Raw genomic sequence first — 16,530 nt, 5'->3', positions numbered from 1 at the left:
GCTACCCAATCCTCTTCTACTGTATTTCTTTCCCCCATTCCTGTCAATTGTTCCCTTTTGCTCTCCCTGAAACTCTGTACAACCTCTGGTTCTTTCAGTTTATCCAGGTCCCATCTCCTTAAATTCCCACCTTTTTGTAGTTTCTTCAGTTTTAATCTACAGGTCATAACCAATAGATTGTGGTCAGAGTCCACATCTGCCCCTGGAAATGTCTTACAATTTAAAACCTGGTTCCTAAATCTCTGTTTTACCATTATATAATCTATCTGATACCTTTTAGTATCTCCAGGGTTCTTCCATGTATACAACCTTCTTTCATGATTCTTGAACCAAGCATTAGCTATGATTAAGTTGTGCTCTGTGCAAAATTCTACCAGGCGGCTTCCTCTTTCATTTCTTAGCCCCAATACATATTCACCTACTACGTTTCCTTCTCTCCCTTTTCCTAGTACCGAATTCCAGTCACCCATGACTATTGAATTGTCGTCACCCTTCACTATCTGAATGATTTCTTTTATTTCATCATACATTTCTTCAATTTCTCCGTCATATGCAGAGCTAGTTGGCATATAAACTTGTACTACTGTAGTAGGCGTGGGCTTCGTATCTATCATGGCCACAATAATGCGTTCACTATGCTGTTTGAAGTAGCTTACCCGCATTCCTATTTTCCTATTCATTATTAAACCTACTCCTGCATTACCCCTATTTGATTTTGTGTTTATAACCCTGTAGTCACCTGACCAGAAGTCTTGTTCCTCCTGCCACCGAACTTCACTAATTCCCACTATATCTAACTTTAACCTATCCATTTCCCTTTTTAAATTTTCTAACCTACCTGCCCGATTAAGGGATCTGACATTCCACGCTCCGATCCGTAGAACGCCAGTTTTCTTTCTGCTGATAACGACATCCTCTTGAGTGGTCCCCGTTCGGAGATCCGAATGGAGAACTATTTTACCTCCGGAATATTTTACCCAAGAGGACGCCATCAGCATTTAACCATACAGTAAAGCTGCATGCCCTCGGGAAAAATTACGACTGTAGTTTCCCCTTGCTTTCAGCCGTTCGCATTACCAGCACAGCAAGGCCGTTTTGGTTAGTGTTACAAGGCCAGATCAGTCAATCATCCAAACTGCTGCTCTTGCAACTACTGAAAAGGCTGCTGCCCCTCTTCAGGAACCACACGTTTGTCTGGCCTCTCAACAAATACCCCTCCGTTGTGGTTGCACCTACGGTACGGCTATCTGTATCGCTGAGGCACGCAAGCCTCCCCACCAACGGCAAGGTAGGTCCATGGTTCATGGAGGGGGGGGGGGGGGGGGGTACTGCTTGCCGGTTTGATCGCTTGGCGGAGAGTTCAACTCGGCAACTGGTGGACAGCAGCTCGGGAGAGGGCGCGAGAGGTACGAAAAGTGCCGAAGCAAGTTAGGGCGCTGTCATATAAAGGGAGCGGCGCGCTGTGAAGTCTTCTAAAGAGTCTCAGCCGATGCGAGAGGTCACGTGCACCGAGCCGGAGAATGGCTGTGTGGTGCTGTCAAATAGTAGCGGTCTTCGAGTTGGCGTGTGTTGTGTTTATAAGACGGTATGACCTCTGGTCGGGAGGGAGAAGCGCCAGCCTTCTACCTTTCCATCCAAGACTTTCTCGGGATCACAAATGGCCAGTTCCGGCTTCTGAATCTGGTGAGGCATTTGTCTGATAAGACTATGTTTTGTGTGTGCAAGAGAGACATTCTGTTATTCCTGTTTAAGTCCAAGTAAAGCTTAGGATCAAGGATTTGGCAGTGGCGTAATAAACCGGCCTTGATATAGACGATGTTTCCGAGAGAGCACTATATCTCCGTGGCAAAAAAATTTTATATTCGTGACTGTTAGGCTGCCAGCAGTTTCTTCATAAGCCTCTTATTCCATCACTAAGTTTTATAGCCACTGTTACTGTTCGAAAACGAATCTAGTCGCCTGACCTTGTTGTTTTATAATTTCTCATTCCTTGTACTATAACTTTACTTCTGAAGATTGCTAAGTACTGTAAAAGCATTGGCATTTATTTTTTCAATTTGAAATTTTTCAGTATTGTAATTTTTCTATCGTTAATTTAAAATTGTAGGATGTTGTAGCGGAGTAAGATCTGTTGGTCTGTGTCATTCCCGAGTTACCGGGCAAGCGTTTCCGGCAGTTTTCCGCCGTCATGGTTTATCGCGAATCTAACGGTTGCTATCTCGGCCGCCGAGGTGCCCGTGTTTGGAACGGCCAAATTATCTCCTGTCTGTGTGCTAGGTGTTCAAGACCGAAGCTCTAAAATTGCACCTAATAATTTTATTGAATGTTATATCTTAATTCGTAAACATATTTCATTTTATTTCTATGGCTGTTAAGACAAATTCTGAGTAATTTTCATGTGGGGCAAGTTTATGGTTAGTAACGAATATTTCCAAAAAGTGCTGTGGGGCATTTTTTTTTTAAATACAAAATTTTTATTTTTATTGTTCTGAAGGAATTTTCATGTTGGGCAAGTTACGTTTGGTAGTTAATAATTCTAGTGAGCGCTGTGAAGCATCTCTCTGAAGTACATAATTTTATTTAAATTGTTCTGGACAAATTTTATGTGGCTAAACGTAAGCTGAATAATTAGTAAGTCTGTGAGTGATGTAGACCACTGTTTGAAAATTTTTGCCTTATTTGAATCGCTGTTAATACTATAATTATCGAAATTTTCGTGTTGGTTAAACTTTGCTGGATAATCATTAATTTAAATGACTATTGTGGCCCATTTCTGAAATAATCTGATGTGAGCCTTTAGTTGTTATTTCTTAGTCATTTTTGTGGTAACTGATGAAAATTTGTGTAAATACGTTTGTTACTATTATCGAACCTGTGAATGAAGTTGCTGTCACTGGACTAACCCCTCCACTCCACAGCCTTGTGTACTGACCGTTGTGCCGGCTGCTGTAGCCGAGCGGTTCTAGGCGCTCCAGTCTGGAATCGCGTGACCGCTACGGTCGCAGGTTCGAATCCTGCCTCGGGCATGGGTGTGTGTGATGTCCTTAGGTAGTTAGGTTTAAGTAGTTCTAAGTTCTAGGGGACTGATAACCTCAGATGTTATGGCCCATAGTGCTCAGAGCCATTTGAACCATTTTTGAACTGACCCTTGTGACCTGTCCTAGTTAACGTCTTTTCAACAACTGCACATGGAGACGAAGAGAATTCGGCTCTACAATCGATTACAACAGTTAACCAGAATATAGCAGCGGGAGAACACACAAGTGTCTGTAGAGACCCAAAAACCAACTCAGACCTTTTAAATTAATTTCTATGGTAGAGGGCTTCACGATAGTTACATGTATTGAAGACCCCAGGCATTTAAACGTCCATTATTTTCCAGGAAGACATAAGTACACTTCATTGGTTTTTAGATCAGTCCACCATTAAGTTGTATTAGAAATATTAGGACGATATCTAAAAAATGAGAATAAGTTAAATTATTTATATGAAATGAAGAAATAATAAGGCGAGAGTGCTTACTGTGTGTAAATATAGTCCAAATGAGAACTATGTCGCCCATAAAACACTGTAAGCTGTTCCAAAAATAATATAAAATAGTTGCAAAACTGAACTCTAAGTTTTGCGGAAATTCTTTATGAAACATCTTGAAAAGGCGGAAAGACGCTACACAGATAAACGGTACAGCTGAAAGTGCATCGCAATATTACAAACCGCTTGGTTCAGTTCATCTGAACAACAGAAACGGACAATTTGCTTACTACAGCCTACATGCAACTACTTTCAGTTCACCTGTTAACAATGTAGGAGTCAGGAATAGTGACGAAAACAAGAAAGAAGATGCTGGAACAGTTAATATTAACACCGTACTTCTGAGAACTTTCTTCATAGAAAGTGAAGGAATGATTATTGAGTACCGAATAAATGCTGGAAGACGTGGCAGTTGCCAGAGACATGGAAAAAGGTTTAATTCTACCTATACTGAAATCAAGTGACAATTAAAACAATCACTGTAGAGCAATAAGTCTGTTGCGAGTTAATTAGCATTGAAGTTAGCCAATCAGGCCGTTGCGCACGCAAATTCAATTGCCTCGCCCGATACAATTAGCGTCAGCTATTCTCGTAGTGTAGACGATGGCGCACAAGTCTGCTCAGCCTGTGGCTCGGGTTCGATCCTTACAAGCGTCCCATGTCCAGTTTTTGTATCGGTCTCTTGTTTGGGTTTAGGAAACCAAATGAAGAACACGTTTGGCGGCATCGTCTCTGGCGAGCCGCTTGTAGTTGCGTGCGCAACGGCCAGATATGCTAACTTCAGTGCTAATTAACTCGGAAAAGGCGCAACATATCGATTTTTTCCTAACAATTATTTCTCAGCACAACCCATCCTGCAATACCCATACAAGCTTTTCACACAGTTTCTGAGCACCCCTATACATACAATTATGTTGGATCATCTAATGTTTGCAACGCAAATATTGTAGAAATTAGAAGTGCTATTAATGTACGCACCCCATGATCCATCGACCTTGCCGTTGATGGGGAGGCTTGCTCGCCTCAGCGATACAGATAGCCGTATGGTACGTGCGACCACAATGGAGGGGTATCTGTTGAGAGACCATACAAACGTGTGGTTCCTGAAGAGGGGCAGCAGCCTTTTCAGTAGTTGCAGGGGCAACAGTCTGGATGATTGACTGATCCGGCCTTGTAACATTAACCAAAACGGCCTTGCTGTGCTGGTACTGCGAACGGCTGAAAGCAAGGGGAAACTGCAACCGTAATTTTTCCTGAGGGCATGGAGCTTTTAACACCCTAATGAACCCCAAAACCCAATTAGGAAAGACCATCATGATGTAAAGTAGAGAAAAGTTAACCTGACAGGTACGAGAACTTTGCCGATGATATAACACCACAAAGTCTTGATAAACACCAAAAGTAAGCATTACAGAGGGTGTTTTAGTAGAACGGAAGAAGAAAGAAAGGTCATCTTTACTTATTTGCCAAACATCTACGTAATAATTACAAATTAATACCATGAAAGTTAAATCCAAAGAAATGTTGGTCAGAGATAACTATTTTGTGGAAGAGAGTTTTAAACGCAACGAAGAAATTCAATGCGTCTACAATACTCATTCACGGAAAAAGTAAGTCGCTTACTAGCTATCGTGCTATCAAGTCATACGAGAGCAGCTCTTGCCATAATGAGCGAACGGAGCGCGACGAGATTGTTGTACTTTCAAGAGTCGTTGTTGCGTGACGAAGACGCGCGGATTTTGTGAACTGATATTCAGACTAGAGACTTGAACCGAGATAGTATGCTGACTGTGCATACCGAGTTTTTGGACTTCATTAACGGAAGTAGGCAATATTGGACTCAACATTCATATAAGTGAACTTATAGAAAGGAATGGACAAAGTTTCAAAAGACTAAAATACACGTTTAGTCTCGAGTAGGAGACATTGACACGAATACATGAAGAAGATACAGTCACGCCGAGGGTTAAAGCTGTCGAAATTGTCACGATAATTGAAACTAACAGAACTGCCAGTGCTAATTAACCGTGTGTGCGTGGGGCGTGATGTTTATAAAGTATCTAGCGAATAGGAACAATAAAATAGTTAATCAAAAGTGGAAATTCTACGTATCGCCTCCATCATTCTATGAATATTTAGTAATTGCTCATCAAAGGTTAATGAACAGTGACTAACTTGGAAGTAAATTCTTGAACTGTTAGTTGTGACAAGGAAGGTTTGGACATACATAATATTACGACGCAAGATAATTAAGACATTGTTAAAGAGTATCTGTGGATCCCGCATCACATAGAGCGAACAATTTTACTTAGCAACGAACAAACAACGATCAATACGATCTGCATTTGAACTTTTTCCTCGCTTTTGGTGATGTGGACGATGCGCATGAGGGAAGATTCATCAATTACTGCACTAAAGTGTTAACCGGGCACATAATAATTCAACTTCAAACCATAAGAGACAATCAGAGTGTGCTGTTCGCATTAATAAGGAAACTATGTGGACTCGCAATCAAACTTTAATCATTATGCGAGGCACGATTTCTTAAGAGCTTTTTCAGATCTTGTCTCTCGTTAACAGACGGAGACAACCATCATCGCGCATCGCATCTCGACTCCACCGACCGAGCTGTATCAGTAACACCTCCACGGCGTCGACAACACCAGAATGCTTCGGAGAGGGGACGTCACAAGCTTTACTGTATGAATTAAAATAACAAAAACTACTGGAATACTCTCTTTAACATTCTGAAGGTAGCAGGTGTCAAATGCAGGGAGCGAAAGGCTATTTACAATCTGTATTGCTTATTAACTGTAGATTGGTTATGAACTGTAGATTAAAACTGAAGAAATTGCAAACAGGTGGGAATTTAAGGAGATGAGACCTGGATAAAATGGCTAAACAGAGTTTCAGGGAGAGCATAAGGGAACAATTGTCACGAATGGGGGAAAGAAATACAGTAGAAGAAGAATGGGTAGCTCTGAGGGATGAAGTAGTGAAGGCAGCAGAGGATCAAGTAGGTAAAAAGACGAGACCTAGTAGAAATCCTTGGGTAACAGAAGAAATATTGAATCTAATTGATGAAAGGAGAAAATATAAAAATGCAGTAAATGAAGCAGGCAAAAACGAATACAAACGTCTCAAAAATGAGATCGACAGGAAGTGCAAAATGGCTAAGCAGGGATGGCAAGAGAAAAAAATGTAAGAATATAATCTCACTAGGGGTAAGATCGATACTGCCTACAGGAAAATTAAAGAGACCTTTGGAGAAAAGAGAACCACTTGCATGAATATCAAGAGCTCAGATGGAAACCCAGTTCTAAGCAAAGAAGGGAAAGTAGGAAGGTGGAAGGAGTATATAGAGGCTCTGTACAAGGGCGATGTTCTGGAGGACAATATTATGGAAGAGGATGTAGATGAAGATGAAATGGGAGATACGATACTGCGTGAACAGTTTGACAGAGCACTGAAAGACCTGAGTCGAAACAAGGCCCCAGGAGTAGACAACATTACATTAGAACTACTGACGGCCTTGGGAGAGCGAGTCCTGACAAAACTCTACCATCTGGTGAGCAAGATGTATGAGACAGGCGGAATACCCTCAGACTTCAAGAAGAATATAATAATTCAAATCCCAAAGAAAGCATGTGTTGAAAGATGTGAAAATTACCGAACTACCAGTTTAATAAGTCACAGCTGCAAAATACTAACGGGAATTTTTTTACAGACGAACAATAGCAATGGTTAACCATCCATTTCCATGCGAGAACGTGTCGTTTAAATCAATACTAAAATTAAGACGAACTCCACAAAATACAGCAGGGCCATCTAATAAACAATGAGCTGCAACAGATCTTATAGTATTTGTCTTCTTGTCAGCGGCGGAAGTTTTGAATTCGACATCTTCCACTGTTTTATAAACAGTTTGCCTGACGCACAGGCAACAGCATGCCCTATAGAAGACGTTGGAGACGACGATCGAGGCAAACTGTTTATAAAACAGTGGAAGATGTCGAATTCAAAACTTCCGCCGCTGACAAGAAGACAAATACTATAAGATCTGTTGCAGCTCATTGTTTATTAGATGGCCCTGCTGTATTTTGTGGAGTTCGTCTTAATTTTAGTAGAAGACGACCCCGGGGAAGATCACTTTGGATTCCATTGAAATATTGGAACACATGAGGCAATACTGTCTCTACGACTTATCTTAGAACAAAGATTAAGGAAAGGCAAACCTACGTTTCTAGCATTTGTAGACTTAGAGAAAGCTTTGACAATGTTGAGTGGAATACTCTCTTTCAAATTATGAAGATGGCGGGGGTAAAATACAGGGAGCGAAAGGCTATTTACAATTTGTTCAGAAACCAGATGGCAGTTATAAGAGTCGAGGGGCACGAAAGGGAAGCAGTGGTTGGGAAGTGAGTGAGACAGGGTTGTAGATTCTCCACAATGTTATACAATCTGTATATTGAGCAAGCAGTAAAGGAAACAAAAGAAAAATTCTGAGTAGGTATTAAAATCCATGGAGAAGAAATAAAAACTTTGAGGTTCGCCGATGACTTTGTAATTCTGTCAGAGACAGCAAAGGACTTGGAAGAGCAGTTGAACGGAATGGACAGTGTCTTGAAAGGAGGATATAAGATGAACATCAACAAAGCAAAACAAAAATAATGGAATGTAGTCGAATTAAGTCGGGTGATGCTGAGGGAATTAGATTTGAAAATGAGACACTTAAAGTAGTAAAGGAGCAAAATAACTGATGATGGTCGAAGTAGAGAGGATATAAAATGTACACTGGCTACAGCAAGGAAAGCATTTCTGAAGAAGAAAAACTTGTTAACATCGAGTATAGATTTAAGTGTCAGGAAGTCGTTTCGTAAAGTATTTGTATGTAAGTGAAACATGGACGATAAATAGTTTGGACAAGAAGAGAATAGAAGCTTTCGAAATGTGGTGCTACAGAAAATGCTGCAGATCAGAAGGGTAGATCACATAAGTAATGAGAGGTACTGAACAGAACAGGGGAGAAGAGAAATTTGTGGCACGACTTGGCTAGAAGAAGGGATCGGTTGGTAGGACGTATTCGGAGGCATCAAGGGATCATCAGTTTAGTGTTGGAGGGCAACGTGGAGGGTAAACATCGTAGAGGGAGATTCAAATGGCTCCAAGCACTATGGGACTTAACATCTGAGGTCATCAGTCCCCTAGACTTAGAACTACTTAAACCTAACTAACCTAAGGACATCACACACATCCATGCCCGGGGCAGAATTCGAACCTGCGACCGTAGCAGCCTCGTAGTTCCGGACTGAAGCGCCTAGAACCGCTCGACCACAGTGGCCGGCGTAGAGGGAGACCAAGAGATGAATACACTAAACAGATTCAGAAGGATGTAGGTCGCAGTAGGTATTGGGGGATGAAGAAGCATGCACTGGATAGAGTAGCATGGAGAGCTGCATCGAACCAGTCTCTGTAGATCACAAAAATAACAGCATTGATGTACGGTATTCATAGAGCCGATTGGTAGTCAGGGGTTCGAGTTGTTAGCAAATAAACAATAATACTTACAAAATGTATATTTTTGCGCAAACATATGTGTTTAAAATGGAGTAACGTCTGTTGACAGCAACACACTAAAAGTCCGGTAAACTGGCATGTCACTGGTGTGTGTTGCAGAATTCTAGCTTGAGCCGTTTACGCGATATCGCATTTTGAAAAATTTCCATATTGACACTTGGACACTTGTTTGTACCTTTCAGCCTGCGTAGTTGCTAGGTGCGAAGTTGTTATGTTTGCATTGCTTGAGTCTATTGCTACTGACAAGTCACTTAATTTGTGACAGTCCAAGCAAAGGTTGTGAGTCGACCATAGGATTTACCAATGGAGAAAGAGCCGACATGAATATGGTGTATGGAAAGTATAGGAAGTATGCAGTTCATTTTTGTCCGGTGTATGCGGCAAGATAACCCAATAGACGTCAAGCAGTTTGGCAGTTATTTACCTACCTCTTCGATTAGTAAAGTGAAAGTGGTTGTGTCTCACCAAGAAAACGTAACGGAAGGAAACAAGTAACGGCAGAAGAAGAGGAAATTAATGTTCCTGCTGTTGCTGCTGCTGCTGCAGTTTATCCGCACGTTAGCTCCCGCACAATCGCACCGGGACGTGGCATGAGTCACCCAAATGTCCTACACATTCTCCACAGACATAGGATCCATCCCTATTAAATCTCTCTCCATCACGAGCTGGATGGAAATGATTATGAGAATCGTGTTAACTTCTGTACATGAGTATTAAGACAGGACAATCCAGACGTACCATGTCTCTTGTTTACTGATGAAGTCACATTTACCCATGAAGACCAGGCAAACCACAGATACCTGCATTGTTGGTCTGTTGATAATCCCCGTTGCTTCGTCAGTTGGAACGTCAACGCCCATTGTGTGTAAACGTGTGGCGTGGGATAGGAACCATCAGCTCATCCACCATTTTTTCATAGGTGGAATACTGAACGCGCACAACTATTGCAGCCTCCTGTCAGACCATCTACCACGGATGCTAGAGTACATTCCTCTACAGAGTAGGAGGAACCAGTGTACCCACTTGATGGCTGTCCAGTACGTATTGCACAAAGCATTACAGAATGCCTTCTACGCAAATCTTTGGACTGGACGTAAAGGACCTGTACTGCGGCCGGCCCGTTCTCAAGATTTGACGTCTGTAAACTTCTTTCTGTGGGGGAAGCTGAAAGACGCTGTCTTCGAAGAAATACCAACTGCACCCGATGATATGCAACGACGTATTACTGCAGCCTGCCCGGACATCTTAGCTGAAATGCTAGCACATTCGCACCTGTCGTTCCATACCAGACTGGAAGCGTGTATTGCCGCTAGGGGTCGCCATTTTGATCACAACCAATGACGGCCAGTTGTATCGTTATTGGTCAGAGTCCAAATAACCAGTGTATGTACTTGGGTCGTTCTTTTGTGTGTGTTACCACAAGTATTGTGCAAGTGCTGGTGTGGGAACTTTTAAAAATACGGTATCTCGTAAACGACTCGCACAAGAATCCTGCAACAACTGACATTCTAATTTACCTTACTTTTAATCTGTTAATAGGTATTTTTCCATAATACACCATCTAAGTATTACAAACTGTTTATTGGAGGCTAACAATACGAGCCCTTGACACCAATCCATTCTGTGAAAGCGGCACATCAATAGCACTTTCCATTTCAGCAATAACTGCTGTGCAAGTTCAGGAGAGTATAAGCTATGTACGGGCGACCACAAAAGCGTCTGGAATACCTGAAAAATTTATACAGGTGGTAATGATGATGATAATGCGTATGGCTAGGCCTGGTGTCCCATCTACGGGGAGCTCCACTGCCTAAGTCTTCTAGGTGACTCTTGCATGTCGATGAACATGAAATGATAACGAAGACAACACAACACTCAGTCCCTGAGTGGAAGAAAATCCCCAACTCAACCGGGAATCGAAGCCAGTCCCCTCACATGGCATTCTGCTGCGCTTAACTCCCAGCTGTGGAGGAGGAGGTACAGCTGGTAAAACGAGCTTTCAGAACTCAGATTTCAGAAGTTGAAATCAAAGTAGTCTCCAGGAAATGTTGCATCTTATTTCCGGAGTCAAACAAGGATATGACGTGTCACCATCACTTTTCAAAAATGGCTCTGAGCACTATGGGACTTAACATCTATGGTCATCAGTCCCCTAGAACTTAGAACTACTTAAACCTAACTAACCTAAGGACAGCACACAACACCCAGCCATCACGAGGCAGAGAAAATCCCTGACCCCGCCGGGAATCGAACCCGGGAACCCGGGCGTGAGAAGCGAGAACGCTACCGCACGACCACGGGATGCGGGCATCACTTTTCAACCTCGTTGTGGAGCAGATCACCAGGAAAATAAAATCGTCACAACTTAGAACAAAACTTGGGCAGAGTTTTAACGTACTAACATACGCTGATGATAGTTTAACCCCTTAAGAGAAAATGAACAAGAAATTAATTCACTTACCACAATATCGTACAAAATCTTACTGGGGCTAATCTAGAAATTAATGCCAGTAATATGTAATACTTCATTGTCTCATGGCAGACTAAAGTAGATAATACCTTTAGCATTGGTGCAGAGAAAATTTAAACAGTAACTCAGTCCTCTTACCCTGGAACCTTGCTAACTACAGACAACTATGTCAAAGAAGAAATAAACTAACGACTAAAAAACCGAACAGATGCTATTTTGCATTACTGGACTTATTAAAAAGCAAACATACTTAAAGAACTTCAAAGAATCGCGTTTATAGAACATGTCAGTTTTGACGTACGCTTGTGAGAAGTGAACGTTCTCAAAATCAAAAGAAGCAAAATTAAAAATTTGTGAAACGAAAATTTTGAGGGCGATATTTGGCGGGATTGAAGATAAAAACACAATGAAATGAAGAAAAACAAAAAAATATATCATCTATAGGGAGAACCAGACATCATACGCAAAATTAAAACTAGAAAACGTAGTTGGATTGGGCACGCTCCAGAAGAAAGGAAAATCTATCAAGTTCAATGTAGAAGTCCTTTTAGAAGACCAAAACTACGCTACTTCAAGAACATCAGAGAAGATATGAAAATCATATGATCTGAAATATTAATCAGTCTCGGTCAAGGTACAGACTGATAACTATTTCAAATTATCTAATCAGCTGCTTTTTCCAAAATTATTTTAAACTATTATGAACATTTACATGTGGTGAACCGTAAAGTTAAATGCCAAAACAGAACTAAGTGACAAAGCATTGTGGAGTCAGCAGCGAAGAGCTATCTTGGCTTGTGAGGCTTACTAATGGTAATAATAATAATAATAGTAATTATAATAATAGCAATAATTTAATATATTTCGCACACACTTGTTCGTGTATTTCTTATGCGCCTGTAGTGAACTTTCTCCACAGCTACACCTGAATCCTGAGAAAACGGTCTGGTTCTCTGCTATTTTACGCCATATGACTCCAGAGAGTTGAATGTAAGTGTGGTATTCAGCCGTGTTGCAAAATCTTTGGCCCAAAACATGCTGACAAATAAGGCATATTGGCTTCCTGCAGTGCTCATTATCGGGACCGGATGAGGTATTGAAAAAGAAGAGTATTCGAAGTAAACTAAATACAGGAATGAAGTACCAAGTGAGTGTTGTTAAACATTATAACATTTCACTCCTCCTCATACCCGCCTCCTCCGCTAGTGCTGTAGATGTCTAAAATCGGTCGTTACCGAATACTTTTACGATTACCTGGGTTCTCTACCCCAACCCCACTCCCATCCCAAGTGGGTTGGTTGGTGTATGGTTGTACTAATTCAGAGACGATCGCCGCACAGCTCACCAAAGTTTCACCTTATTCAGATGAATGATACAAGAACGCTTAGAAAAAGAACAAATAATTTAAGAAATATTCATTTTTATATATTAGGTACAGCGGGCTTTGCGAGGCACGTCACTTTCCATTTCCGTCCTCACCTACTCTTTTATTCCATTCCCTCCCTTTAAATTTCTCTTCTGCGCGGCTAGAACTATTCTTTTTCGCCTAATTGGCTGTTGTTGTCATCTTTTTCTTCTTTGTAATCGTAGAAAGATGAAGGTGCCACTGTTAATACCTGAGTTCCATTATTTCGCTTTTTATTTTTAAGGTTTGATCGTTTCTTGTTTCTATCCTTGGTTCAGCCTACAAAAAATTTTTTGTATCGTCTGGACTTAATACGCGAACAGTTGCCCTTCAGCCCCTGGTTTGGAAAAACAAGAAAAGATTCTTATCTACTTTTGCCTAAAAAAAAAAATTATTGTTCAGAGGTACTTGGTTGGCCAATAACATTCAGACTAGTACTTTCAACTTAATTTTCACTGCTATATCATCTTTAATATAACAATCGAAAAGTTAAAGTTGCGACTTTTATGAGGCAAAAATAATGATAACATATATTATTTTAAACGTTCTTGCTCTTTGGAACAGTCTCTTGTTATATGTTCCAGATTGCTGGAAACACTGATGCACAGTTTGCACATACTGCTTCTATTTCTCGATTTTTGTGATTGATGTCTGTTATAATGCCGTATGACCTTGTCATCTTTCTCAACCAAAACATTTACAACTACCAGTTCAGTAACTAGGTGTAGTGAGTAGGCAACGCTATTTACACGAGTCTGGGAAGAAGCAAGCAACTTATCATCCAACCCCAGTCTGTTTTATGAGACTATTATTTTGTTATTGGTAATTTTTGGGATTTGAACAAATTGATATATGTGTACCTTTAATATTTTACTATGTTCCTTCCACTTCACGTTGCAGTAAAACGATGAGTCCATTTTCATCCAGAAGACTGATTTAGATCAACGGTGAATAAAACGACAAAACATGAGTCAGGTTCCATAAATGACTTCTCACTTTTAGGAAAGTCACACGCAGAGCATCAGAATCGACAACCTAATATACAGAATGTACATGAAGTTTTCTGAAAACAAAGTACGGTGTTTTGGCTTCGGAATCATGATTCGATATGCATAGACAATTTGACGTATAGTTTCAGGAGTAATCTGCGATTTTCTGCTGATGACGCTTTAGTGTACGTAAAAGTGTCTTTGTTGACTGTAGGAGCTTATGACTGTAGGAACTTACAGGATGACAGACAGAATTATATTGGGCCTAATGAATGGCAGCTAATTCCAAATGTATAAAAATGTAAGTAAATGTAGGTGAATGGGAAAAATAAGCCTCTAATGATCGACTGCAGTATTAGTGGTCACGACTATGAAATATCTAGGCTAACATTTCAGAGCGATATGAAATGGAACAACCACGTAAAGCGAGTAGTAGGGAAGGCAAATGGTCGACTTCGGGTTATTGGGAGGATTCTAGGTAAATGTAGCTCACCTCCAGAGGACACTACATATAGAACACTTGTGTGGCCCATTCTTGAATACTGATCGGGCGATGATCCCCATCACGTCGGGTTAAAGAAGACATCGAGGTGTGGTGCCAAATTTGTAACCGTAGGTTTGATTAACACGCAAGTATTATGGAAATACTCCTTGAACTCGAATCCATCCAGGGAAGACGGAGTTCTTTTCGCTAAAAGCTATTGATGATGATGATGATGATGACGTTTGGTTTGTGGGGCGCTCAACTGCGCAGTCATCAGCGCCCATACAAAGTCCCAATTTTTTCACAGTCCAATTTTTCTTCACAGACCAATGTAGCCACTGTCATGAATGATGATGATGATGATGATGATGAAATGATGACAACTGAGGACAACACAAACACGCAGGCCCCGGGCATAAAAGAAACTAGTGAGAAACTTTTGCCAGCCGGTATTTGCGGCAGACTGCAGAACGAACCAACGTACATGTCGCGTAAGGACCATAAAGACAAGATAAGAGAAATTAGGGTTCTTACGGAGGCATAAAGACATTCGTTTCTCACACCCTACGTTTGCAGTAGAACGTGAAAGGAAATGACTGTTGGCGGTACAAGGTACTCTCTGATAACAGAGGTTGAAATTACCGCTACAGTTGCAAGGTTCTTTTATTTGTAACATGACCGGTTTCGGGCTCTTATTCGCACGTCATCAGGTGTTATAACTTCGTGCTCTACACTCGCTGGTAATACACCGCGTCCTATGCTTGTCCACAGCGACGCTCGGGGTCACAGCACGAATTTATAACACCAAATGATGGGCGTTAAGAGCCCAAAACCGATCATGTTACAAATAAAAGAACCATACAACTGTAGCGTTACTTTCAGCCTGTGGTATAATGCGGATGTTCCTCCGACAGGATTGTTTGTACTATCCTTATGGTCATAATTCAGTTCAACATGGAACATATATATTTTCAAGTGCCAAATAGGTTTATCCTCCACCGAGCTTAATAAGCCCATGGAGCACGGATAAGAAACTTTGTGACATGGTGCTTCGCCTTAAGACGTGGTATTTAATTCAAAAATTTCAGTATATCCTCTCTAAGATGATATTCTCTCAAAGTATCTTCACACAATTCGAAGAGTCGATACGTAACGAATTGATCTAAATGTTCTTTATCGTTCGATCCTGAATCCCAGTTTAGAGTTAGTTATTGCATTTTTCAGACCAAGTGCTTTGAATTTGTTTCATGTTTGGTATTGTCAATCCTGTGCTTTTCTACGGGTTTCACATATCTTATGACTGTAGGGCCATTTTCAAAATGTTTTCAGTTAAAATATTTTTGTCAACATTAGTGATGGGCTAAACTGCGATTTTCCGATATCAGTGACTTCTGTGAATGCTACTTTTCAGTATCTGTTATTCTGAACTGTGATTTGTCGCAGTTAAGAGTCGCAGTTAAGGAACCTAAGTCGCGTATCCCTCCGCCACTGCTATTTCTGCTACTTCCGCGATTTCTGCGACTTCTGCTACTTGTGCGACGTACCACCGTATGAAAAAGTTACATCTGTCCACACAGAAAATTGCATCTCAACAAACCTGTCATTGGTAAGTATGTTTTATGTTTATTCTTCCGTTGGCTTTAATTTTGTATTAAAGAAACAACTGTGAAAATATTAATAGTGTAATTAATATGTAAGTAGCCGCACAGTACCGTAATAGTTCGTGTTTAGAAAATGAATTCTAACATATTGTTATGTTCATAGGTACCTGAACTACATTTCAGTCACTCAGTAAAGTGATAATTCAAAATATCATTGTCAACAGATCTGAAGAAATTGCCAGTCTTTAGACCGTTTTCGTCAGACGAGAGGTTAGTTTCTAAGCGTTTTGATGGACTTAATTACTTCAGTGAGATCGTTCTTGCGAATGTGATATAGCAAATATTAGCAAATGTGATATAGCAAATATTAGCAGTCTACTCTGTCAGTTATATTGCTAGTAATTAGTGACAGCAAAAATTCTTTAATAATCCTTGTGTTTTTGCAGACGCAGTTCTGACTGATTACTGGTTGC

Source organism: Schistocerca piceifrons, chromosome 4 (genome assembly GCF_021461385.2).
Source record: "Schistocerca piceifrons isolate TAMUIC-IGC-003096 chromosome 4, iqSchPice1.1, whole genome shotgun sequence".
NCBI lineage: Eukaryota > Metazoa > Arthropoda > Insecta > Orthoptera > Acrididae > Schistocerca > Schistocerca piceifrons.
Note: the sequence above shows the minus strand (reverse complement) of the source record.